The 9,909-nt window shown below is 35.1% G+C and overlaps 1 protein-coding gene across 5 annotated transcripts in view; it reads left to right on the top strand.

Annotated features, from left to right (window-relative positions):
- The first annotated feature begins 6,268 nt into the window (after nt 1-6,268).
- LOC148623509 (thiosulfate sulfurtransferase-like) overlaps nt 6,269-9,909 on the top strand; it is a 28,752-nt gene continuing 25,111 nt past the window's right edge. For 2 of the 5 annotated variants that reach the window (XM_088565362.1, XM_088565356.1), the window contains exon 1: nt 6,587-6,691. The gene's annotated coding sequence lies outside the window, so the exon portion shown is untranslated. Of the gene's footprint in view, nt 6,394-6,586; nt 6,703-7,809; nt 7,828-9,909 lie in introns of those variants that run through there. The other 3 variants (XM_088565357.1, XM_088565359.1, XM_088565360.1) reach the window with 3 other exon arrangements.

Here is a 9,909-nt window from a genome sequence, read left to right as displayed (position 1 = left end):
TCACTAAAAGCTGGGAGCATGGACTAGGTGCACCGGTAAGCGTCCTCTGCTTTGTAGAAACACCTGCTGGGTTGCTCATAAAAAGTCTAGTCCGGGGTGGTCGAAAGAGGAAAGGAAAACTAGGACACGATGAACAAATCAGTTTTCACGGTGCAGATGAATACATCGTCACGATCCACGAGTTCTTGATGGCGACCATAAAACTTTTGTAGTGATGACTTCAATCTTGTAGCAATACAATCCTGTTCCAGAAGCCTCCTTGTTAGAAGTCGAGCAAAATACAAAAAGTCTGCGTAGTTTCGGCAAGCTCTGGCATAACGGATGAGTTGTGATATGAACACTCCATACGCAGGTGCTGAAGGGATGTTGTCACATATGAAAGGAAAGTTGACAATTTTGAATGAAAAGTCATCACGTTTGTCGTAAAGTTTGGTCAGTATTTTCCCTCGCCATCGATTTCTAAGTGCAGGTCAAGATATGACTGACTTCACGGTGTCTGTAATATCCTTTATCTGAAGTTATTTGGGGTAGATGCAATGTATCAAACCCCCGAAATTTGGATTGTTTAAAGATAGTACATCATCTATATAGCGGAAACTGAGATTAAAAGATCTAGCTAAACGATATTCTTTCTTTCGAATCAGATCAGCTATAAAATCAGCCTCATAAGAGTGAAGGAATAGGTCAGCAAGTAGAGGAGTACAATTTGTTCCAATTGAAATGCCGACCGTTTGTAGAAAAACGCGTCCACCACACTGGACAAATATGTTGTCGATTAAAAATTCCAGCATTTTGTAAACATCTTCTTCTATATATTTGGAAGATGATTTGGAATTATTTCTTACAAAGTATGAGGAATCTCTACCAAGTACTATATATTTGTATCTATAGAGGGGACCCATGCTACCATTCGCCACTCATTTTTTATTTTGCCAAGTGTTTTTCAAAAGAGTAGCATAACCGCAAAGTAATTCTTAATTTTTTTAAATTATTATTTTTATCAAACATAATTTGTATAGCGCATTATATTATATAAACAATTATATTTCACGCTTGACATAATGCAAATTAAAGTATACAAGGAAAGCCTCATGTAAAATGATTAAACAAAAATAGAACCTGATGATAAACAGATATACTACATAATTATAGCAATGACAAAGAATCTTAAGTAGCAAAACTACTTCATTCATTTCAACTAAAATACAATGGAAACATGAAATTGCCTTTCAACTCATGTATATACAGAACTATTTTTTTTTAAATTGTAATTTTAAAGCAATTATAAGAAAGTATAAAATTTTGTAAGGGAATAATCAGTCAAAAGTGAAAAAAGAGGCTCTCGAAGAGTCTGAATCGCTCACCTAAGAAACCATGCCATTTTGATTAAGTAAGTAAGGGTATCATGCTTTGTTACCATATTTGACAAAAAAATTGCTGAAAAAAAAGCATATATATTGATGAATGCTGTAAGTTCAAAAGAGTACCTAAGGCACTGTATGTTGGAAATGCCTTTAAAGTATTTTTAGCAGCTCTGGAAATAATTGGGCAGAGGTCCCCTATGCCGTGTTATGCCACCAGGTCTGAGGTGGCATTAGCCGAGTATACATTTGCTGAAAAAGAACATAATATGAAATTAATCCATGTTATCAAAACTTCACATTTCTACTGGTTTGTACAATTCAACTAAACCCTGCAAATATTTTGGCGCTTTGTCGTGTATTGCTTTGAACACATACATCAAAATACAGACGGTAGGGACATTACTTTTTGTAGGTTTAAACTTGTCCGGAGCTGGCATGTCTGTTGTAACAAAGGACTCAGATCTTTATGAACTGATTTTAGGTGTGTTTAATTGTGTAATATTTTCCCACAGTGGCCAGATTTTAAAAGGGGAGGCCGGGTTGTGATCACGTCAAAGTACTTTAACCTCGGCGCATTTTTTGTGCCAGTCCCAAGTCGGGAATTTCTGGCCTTTGTATGTTTTGTTTTGCTTTCACTTTTAGTTTATTTTTACGTTACTTGAGTATAAAGGGGCAACTCTTTCGCTGTACCTGTGCATAACGATGTTTTGGGGCCAACTGCAGCCTGCCCTGTGGTGTGTGTTTAATCGTCGTGTATTGATGGGTGGCCTTTTGGCTGACATTTTCATCCCGGTGTTGTTGTTGTCTCTTTGACATATTCACCATATATCAAAAGTTAGTATTGGCAACGGTATTGAATAGAACTGGTAATCAATGCAATGAAATAAAAACTGGCGTGATCGACTAATACTTACTTGTCCGTGATATTAATCTTGCAGGCATCATCTGTAATCCAAGATTTTATACGGCCGATATTGCGGATTTGATGAAAACATGACATTGTTACAGAAGACGCTTGGCCCATGCTGAGTGTTTTGTCAAAAATAAAAACACCTGGATTTTTTTTACACAAGCAGGGGCGGATCAGAGTGCGCACAGTTAAAAAAAATTAGGTTAAATTTTTGAAATGTTCTTCTAGAGCGGGTGCAATGTAGATATCTTTTGTGGTAAAATTAGCGAGAAACTAAAGTTTCCACCTAAAACCGCTTAAATCTACCACTGACAACCCATGCTTGGCAAATTTTAGAGGGGCGCGCGCCCGCCAGTCCCCCGCCTGAATCCGCCCCTGACAAGAGACATGAGTTAATACTGTTTCGTCGAATGAAAGCTGCATGGAAATTACTGATGCTTTGGTGAAAAGATGATCAGTTCTGTTTTGTCTTGGTTTAATTTAATTGGTACTCATCCATGCACTGGTGTCCGATGAGTAATTATCAAGACGATAAGCGAGATCTCATAAACTTGAGTATCGTCCGCATAATAGTGGTATGACATACCGTGTCGCCTGCAAATTTCACTGATCTGTTTTTTTTTTAACATGTAGAAAAGCTTAGGCACTTATACAGTGCCGTGTGGTACACCGAAACAAAGTTTGACGTCGTCCAATTTCACCGATCCAATGGCCACGCACTGATGATCGAAGCAATAAAGTTTGAATTCCTTACAACAGAAATTAACACCCGTGTTTAAAATATTGTCGCCAACCATCGAGGCAATGTGTGAAAAAAAAACTTTGGTAGATGTGAATTGCACCGTCTCAATGCAAATAATTTGGGTCTATAATCATAGGGCTTGTGCCATTTCTCTTCCGCTTTAGTTTGTATTCTAAAAAAAACCGTAGTTGCGACGAAGCAAGCGCCAAAATTAGATTTCTGCCAACCCGAATGATAGATGACCTACAGGTACTGGCAAAATGTTCAAACTGAAAATCAGCAAAGCATATTGCATCGGGTGGCTTGCAAGAGGTCTGTGCTATCCCTTTTAAGATGGGGTGTTTGGCATATTTCAAATGAAAGTACATTTTATAGAAATATAATTTTTAATAAAACGCTTCACAGGGCGCAGCTTGATACGACCGCAGAGGTCGAACATAGAACAGTTTGGGCAAATTTGGACACACCATTTAAACTTGATACAGATTTGAATTTTCATTACGATATGATAACAATTTGACCAGAATCAAAGTAGTCACCTTTTGGCCTTTATTCCTAATTGGTTCCAGTTATAACCTCAAATCAATCCCAACCTTCCTTTGGCGGTATATAATCTTGCAGTTTCTGGCCCATTTGTGGCACTTTGCTCTTCCTTGGCTCTATTCACAGCCCAAAATATGAATCTCAGTTTTCCTTACGCGGTATGGCACCTTCTGGTAAAATTTATATGAGATCCATTCACTTTAGCTCAAGTTATTGTCCGGACATATGCTGGTTTTAGATCCCTTTTTGGTCCTTTTTCCCTTATCCCAAAAAGGCTCAAGTCTTAACCCCCCAAAATCAATCTCAGTCGTCTTTTGGTGGTATAGTAATAGTCAAGTTATTGTCCGGACATCAGGAAAATGCATGTTTCTGGCCCTCCTTTTTGGCCCCTAATTTAAAAAATGTTCTAATCTTAACCTCCAAAATCAATCCCAATCTTAATACAATAAGGGGACGATCATTAAATTTTTAGGGAGCCAGGCAGATTTTGAAAATAAATAATCTGTCTCTGATTATTTAGGAAATAAATAATCTGGCCTTATCATACCAGAGAATAATTAGTCTGCCCTGTAAATTGCTATAAAATAAATATTATGATCTGGGCTAGTAAATTGAAATACATATTCTGACCCCCGCAAAACATTTGAAAAAAAAATAGTTTCATAAACTAGAAAAGTATACATGTTAAATACTCCTCAAGTTTTATACAACACCCTAATAGTCTCCAGTGGCAATATTAAAAACATGTACATAAATGATTTTACTGGGGTAATGTGTAGTAGTCCGTGGGCTGGGGGTCCACCGTGCACCCCCACTCACCAACTTCATGGTGATTTTTAGGTACCTTTATACCTCCCATTACCGAATCAATTTGTCGCCAAAGAATATTCTCGGATTCTTATTCAGTATTAGCCTTTATATGTACCCCACTGGGTCAAAAAGCCAAGATTTTTGTGACTCAATGGTTTGAGCGTCTGTCTTCTTGGGATAGCATGTGTGAACAAACTAAACAAATAAAGGCATCATCATGTAGCCAAATGTCTCAACTTCACAATGGTACCAAGAAATTTGCGGTACACTTAGGGTTTGGGAGTAAAATGAAGAAAATGTACTCCTACCCCACTGAAAAATCATTGTATTCATGCTTCTGTAAAAAGTAGCTTATTTGGTATTTTCTGTTTAGCATTATCACAATAAATACTTCTGGGGTTATTATTACATTATACAATTTTATTTGACTATACAAAAGCTTATTTGAAGTACGGTATTTGAAATAAAAGATGTCCATTATAGGTAAAATGAAAGAAAATATGAAATTCAGAAAATTTCCCTTTTTATGAAAAACTCATAATTGTCACATTGAAACTGAAAAATACGTGCCTGAAATGAGTAGATATGTTGTATACATCGATAATTAAACCAGTAGTATCCATCATGTCTATTGTACACTGTTTATATGCCAAAAATTAACATTTTAGTTCATGTTGAGGTATTTTTTTCATGGGTAGGGGTGACTATTTTTCACCTAACTTGACTTGGAAAAGTCCAAGTATTTAATACTTGGGCTCATTTGGAAGCTAAGACACTATATTAATGTACCATATCATACAAAAGCTTGTTTGAACTACGGTATTCTGAAAAAAAATGAAAATAACGGGTGATATAGAAGAAATTCTGAAATTCTGAAAATTCCCCTTTTTATAATTTTATTTTACAGTCTTTGTAACCCCCAAAAAGAAAATCTTATCGCCTGAATTGATCAGATATGTTGGGTATATCATTATCTCAATTATGAATGTCTAAAATAAAATTTTATGGTGTCGGTATGCTGTGAATAAGAATTCTGTTTGATACTGAGGCCTGAGGGGTAGGGGTAATATTTTAAATGAACTGAGTGTGTATGAAAGTAAACACAACTCACTACCCCTTTTTCAAAGGGACATAACCCTTCAACACACGACAACCTGGATGGTGGTCATCATTTGGGAATAGGAAAACAGTAAATATTTTTCTTGGAAACTTAAACTCATTTTCACGTCGGTAAGTACCTTAATGGTTTGAAATAAGTTATTTAAAAGTATCAGAGTACTTACCGCGGCTCTAATAAATTGAATATTTGAATCTTAAGACTACTGCTGTCCATTTGCTCTAATTTAACAGTCTGTTGGATGACCTATTTGTAGAAAGTTACCATCTTTGGTTAAAATCTTAAAAAGATAAAGCCGGGAAAAAGAAAAATGATTGGAGGTCAAAATTTATCAAAGCATCTCGGTTATGGATTTGGATTCATATTTCGATGGTTTTTGATTTTGAGTACTTCTTATAAACAGTTAATATTTGGTTTTAGATTTAGATCTTCCTATGTAACGCTGATGAGAGGCAATTCTTTGAAAAACGTGTACAACATATCGAAACTTTGAAATGTGTATCATTGCCTTCTTTGTATTCAACTTTTTCCATATTTAACATTAATATAATACTTTAAAATCTATTTCTATAAATATTTCACTTATTTCAATTTTAATTTTTTTTTTCTGTTCAAATGTGTATTTTCAAAATCTTGTTCTAACTTTTCTTTGTCACTTTATTGAAATATATTTACATTCATTTTTATATTTCATTGAAAAAAAATTGTTGACGCTATTTCGCCGCATCATATCGCTTTTGGCGCTTCTTATCATCTCTTGTCGCTAATTATTGATACCAATTCAACAAACTACGCAACAACAAAAAAAAAACGAAGGAAAACAAGGGACGACCTGCATCTGATTTTCAAAGATTGGCCACGGGGCCTTATTTAGATTTCCCCCCAAAACAGAATTGATTGGACATACGTAAACATGCCTATTCAATCCTCCTCTATTTCAGAGGAAATTTATGAAAAAAGCATAATCCCTAAAGGGATTAGAAAATAACGTAATCATGCTTTTAATGTGTTTATCAAGGATTTTTTTTTCGGCCCCTCATAGGTAATTATCTGCAATCGCAAACTACTCGGTCATTTCCGCTACACTAGTTTCCACCACTCGAGCATTGCCGGGATTGCCCGAGGGTAAGGGAAAAAAAGACGGATTATTTATTTTCAATGTTGAAGGGGCTTAGTTTTTCAATGATGTGAAAGTGAAACTGAAAGTTAGTTTGATGTAAACATATATACTAATAGTTAAAAAAAGGCTAATCTGCGATGCCAATACGAATTTGAGATTTTCCACACAAGGCACTTATTCCTATAAATGCCCGGTCATATTTTATATTTTTAAGGGTGATTTTTCTAATTTTTCTAAAAGATGACCTTGATTGGCTTGAATGCAAGTGTTTTATTTTATATTAAGAACTTTATTTCTAGATATTTGAGGCTTATAATTAGGGACTATATAAATTTAACATAATATAAAATCCCTGTTATATTGTAGGCAAGTTTTTTTTTTTTTTTTTTTTTTTTAAACTTTCAGTAGGGAATTTTAATTATTTACAAACTATTGAAATAATTTCCATACAAGTTACCCCGACTCCCCCCCTTGAAAAAGGCTTTTTATCGATATAAATTGAAGACCAGAATTGATATAGAAGTCGCAAAAGTCTTTAGATTTATAAAGCCTGTTAGCATCAGCAGTTATCTTACACTAACACAGGAAAATAGTCCCATTGGCATACCACAATAAAGTTCAAATGTAGATAGTAAGGTCCACGTTATAGGTAATTCTACATAAAATTTAATTCCATGTTATTTATGCCAACAAACAACTAAATGTGCTGATAAATTTGGTTCGTATTAAAAACAATCCAATTAAAAGTAGTTGACCTCTAACCTATAATAAGCCTTATAGACTATACATCGTTGTTTTTCCAAAAAAAGATGGTACACCTAGATACAAATATATAGTTCTTGGTAGAGATTCCTCATACTTTGTAAGAAATAGTTCCAACTCATCTTCCAAATATACAGAGGAAGATGTTTACAAAATGCTGAAATTTTTCATCAACAACATATTTGTCCAGTGTGGTGGACGTGTTTTTCAACAAACGGTCGGCATTCCAATGGGAACAAATTATGCTCCTTTACTTGCTGACCTATTACTTCACTCTTATGAGGCTGACTTTATAGTTGATTTGATCTGAAAGAAAGAATATCCTTTGGCTAGATCCTTTAATTTCAGTTTCCGCTGTATAGATGGCATATTATCTTTAAACAATCCTAATTTCAGGGATTTGATACATCACATCTACCCCTAAGAACCTGAGATAAAGGATACTACAGACACTGTAAGGTTAGCCTCATATCTTGACCTACACTTAGAAATCGATGGTAAAAGAAAGCTATTGACCAAACTTCACGACAAACATGATGACTTTTCATTCAGAATTGTCAACTTTCCTTTCATCTGTGGCAACTTCCCTTCAGCATCTGCGTATGATGTGTTCATATCACAACTCATACATTATGCCAGAGCTTGCCGAAACTACGCAGACTTTTTGTATTGTGCTAGAACTCTAACAAATAGGCTTCTGGAACAGGGTTATGTTGCTACAAGATTGAAGTCATCACTACAGAAGTTTTATGGTCATCATCATGAACTTGTGGTTCGTTATGGTGTATCCATCTGCACCATGAAAACTGATTTATTCAACGGGTCATAGTTTTCCTTTCCTAGTTTGTCTACCCCGGACTTGACTTTTTATGAGCAACTTAGTGGGTGTTTCTAGATGAGCAGAGGACGCTTACCCTACCGGGGCACCTGGTCCGTGCTCCCAGTTTTTAGTGGAGTCCGATTTGCTTGTTTGCTTTTGTTACTTTGTATGTATGATTTTAGTTACTTTATGTTCTTTGTTGTGTATGTCTGTTTTCCATGTCTGGTCTTTGTCCCTGGATTGCATTCTTTTGATTACCGCTATAACCTTGGTTCCAATGATTACTCTATAATCTTTTATAAATTATCAGTACTTGTTAACCCAAATAAACCAGATGTCCATTGTCGATATAAACAAGCTTTATTCTCAGACGTATAATAAACAAAATAATCCAAATATTAATTGTTTATAAGAAGAACTCACAATCAAAAACCATCGAAATATGAATCCAAATCCATAACCGAGATGCTTTGATAAATTTTGACCTCCAATCCTTTTTCTTACCTTCGTTTTTTTAGATTTTAACCAAAGATTGATGTTTAGCTAGAAACCAAAACACTGCGATGTTATAAATAGTCATTACTCAAAGAAATGAAATTTAAAGAGGAATCCTGAGTACTAATTTGAAGAGCTGTCTCTAGATATTTCATGCAAGCCCTGGCGGATCAAAATGTTTACAAAAAAGAGGGCAGTGGTTCTGATCAAGAAACTTGTATAAAGCAATTATTGCCGCTCAATTATTTTTTGCCAAATTTTCAACCAAAGGGTAGCATAACATCAGAAACCATCCTAATGTATCACCCATTGTATCAGGTTTTTAGCTCACCTGGCCGTAGGCCATGTGAGCTATTGCTATCACTTGGTGTCCGTTGTCGTCCATCATTGTCGTCATTAACAATTTTCAAAACTCTTCTCTTCTGAAATTACTTGACCAATTTGAACCAAACTTAAAATGAATGTTCCTTGGGGTATCCTGCATAGAACTGGTGTGGGGATTTTTGATCCGTTGAAAAACATGGCCACTGTTACTAAAAATTGAACGTAGGGGTCAGACAGTAGTTTTTTGCATATATCTCCAAAACCTTTAGGTTTAGCAAAATTTTGACGCAAATATAAATGTTCAGCATGATGAGACCTATCTCTGGTCAAATTTTCATTTTGATATGTTATGCCATGTTGGAGTTATTGCCCTTTTTCAACGTTTTTTGCTATTTCAAATGTTGTTTCTTTAAAAAATCTTCTCCTCTGATACAATCTGACCAATTGGAACCAAACTTGGTATGAATGTTTTTTTGGGGTATTGTGCATAGAACTGATTTGAGGATTTTTGATCTGTTGAAAAACATGGCCACCGTTACTAAAAATAGAACATAGGGGGTCAGCCAGTAGTTTTTCGCAATTATCTCCAAAACTGTTAGGTTTAGTTGAATTTTGATGGGGTAAAATTATTCAGCATGAAGAGATCTATCTGTGGTCAAATTTTGGTGAAAATTTGTTGACCCATGTTGGAGTTATTGTCCTTTTTGGACATTTTTTGCTGTTTTTAATGTTATTGTTTTAAAAAATCTTCTCCTCAGAAACTACTTTACAGAACTTAATGAAAGTTAGTATTTTTGTTTTAAAGGGCATCCTTAACAAAATAAATGTTTGGATTTTTGATCTGTTATAAAGCATTGCCGCTGTTACTAAAAATTGAACATTGGGGTCAGACAGCAGATTTT

This window comes from Perna viridis, chromosome 2, assembly GCF_037379345.1.
Source record: "Perna viridis isolate PV_CMFRI_1.1 ecotype Kerala chromosome 2, ASM3737934v1, whole genome shotgun sequence".
NCBI lineage: Eukaryota > Metazoa > Mollusca > Bivalvia > Mytilida > Mytilidae > Perna > Perna viridis.
Note: the sequence above shows the minus strand (reverse complement) of the source record. Positions and strands in the feature narration are given on the sequence as shown.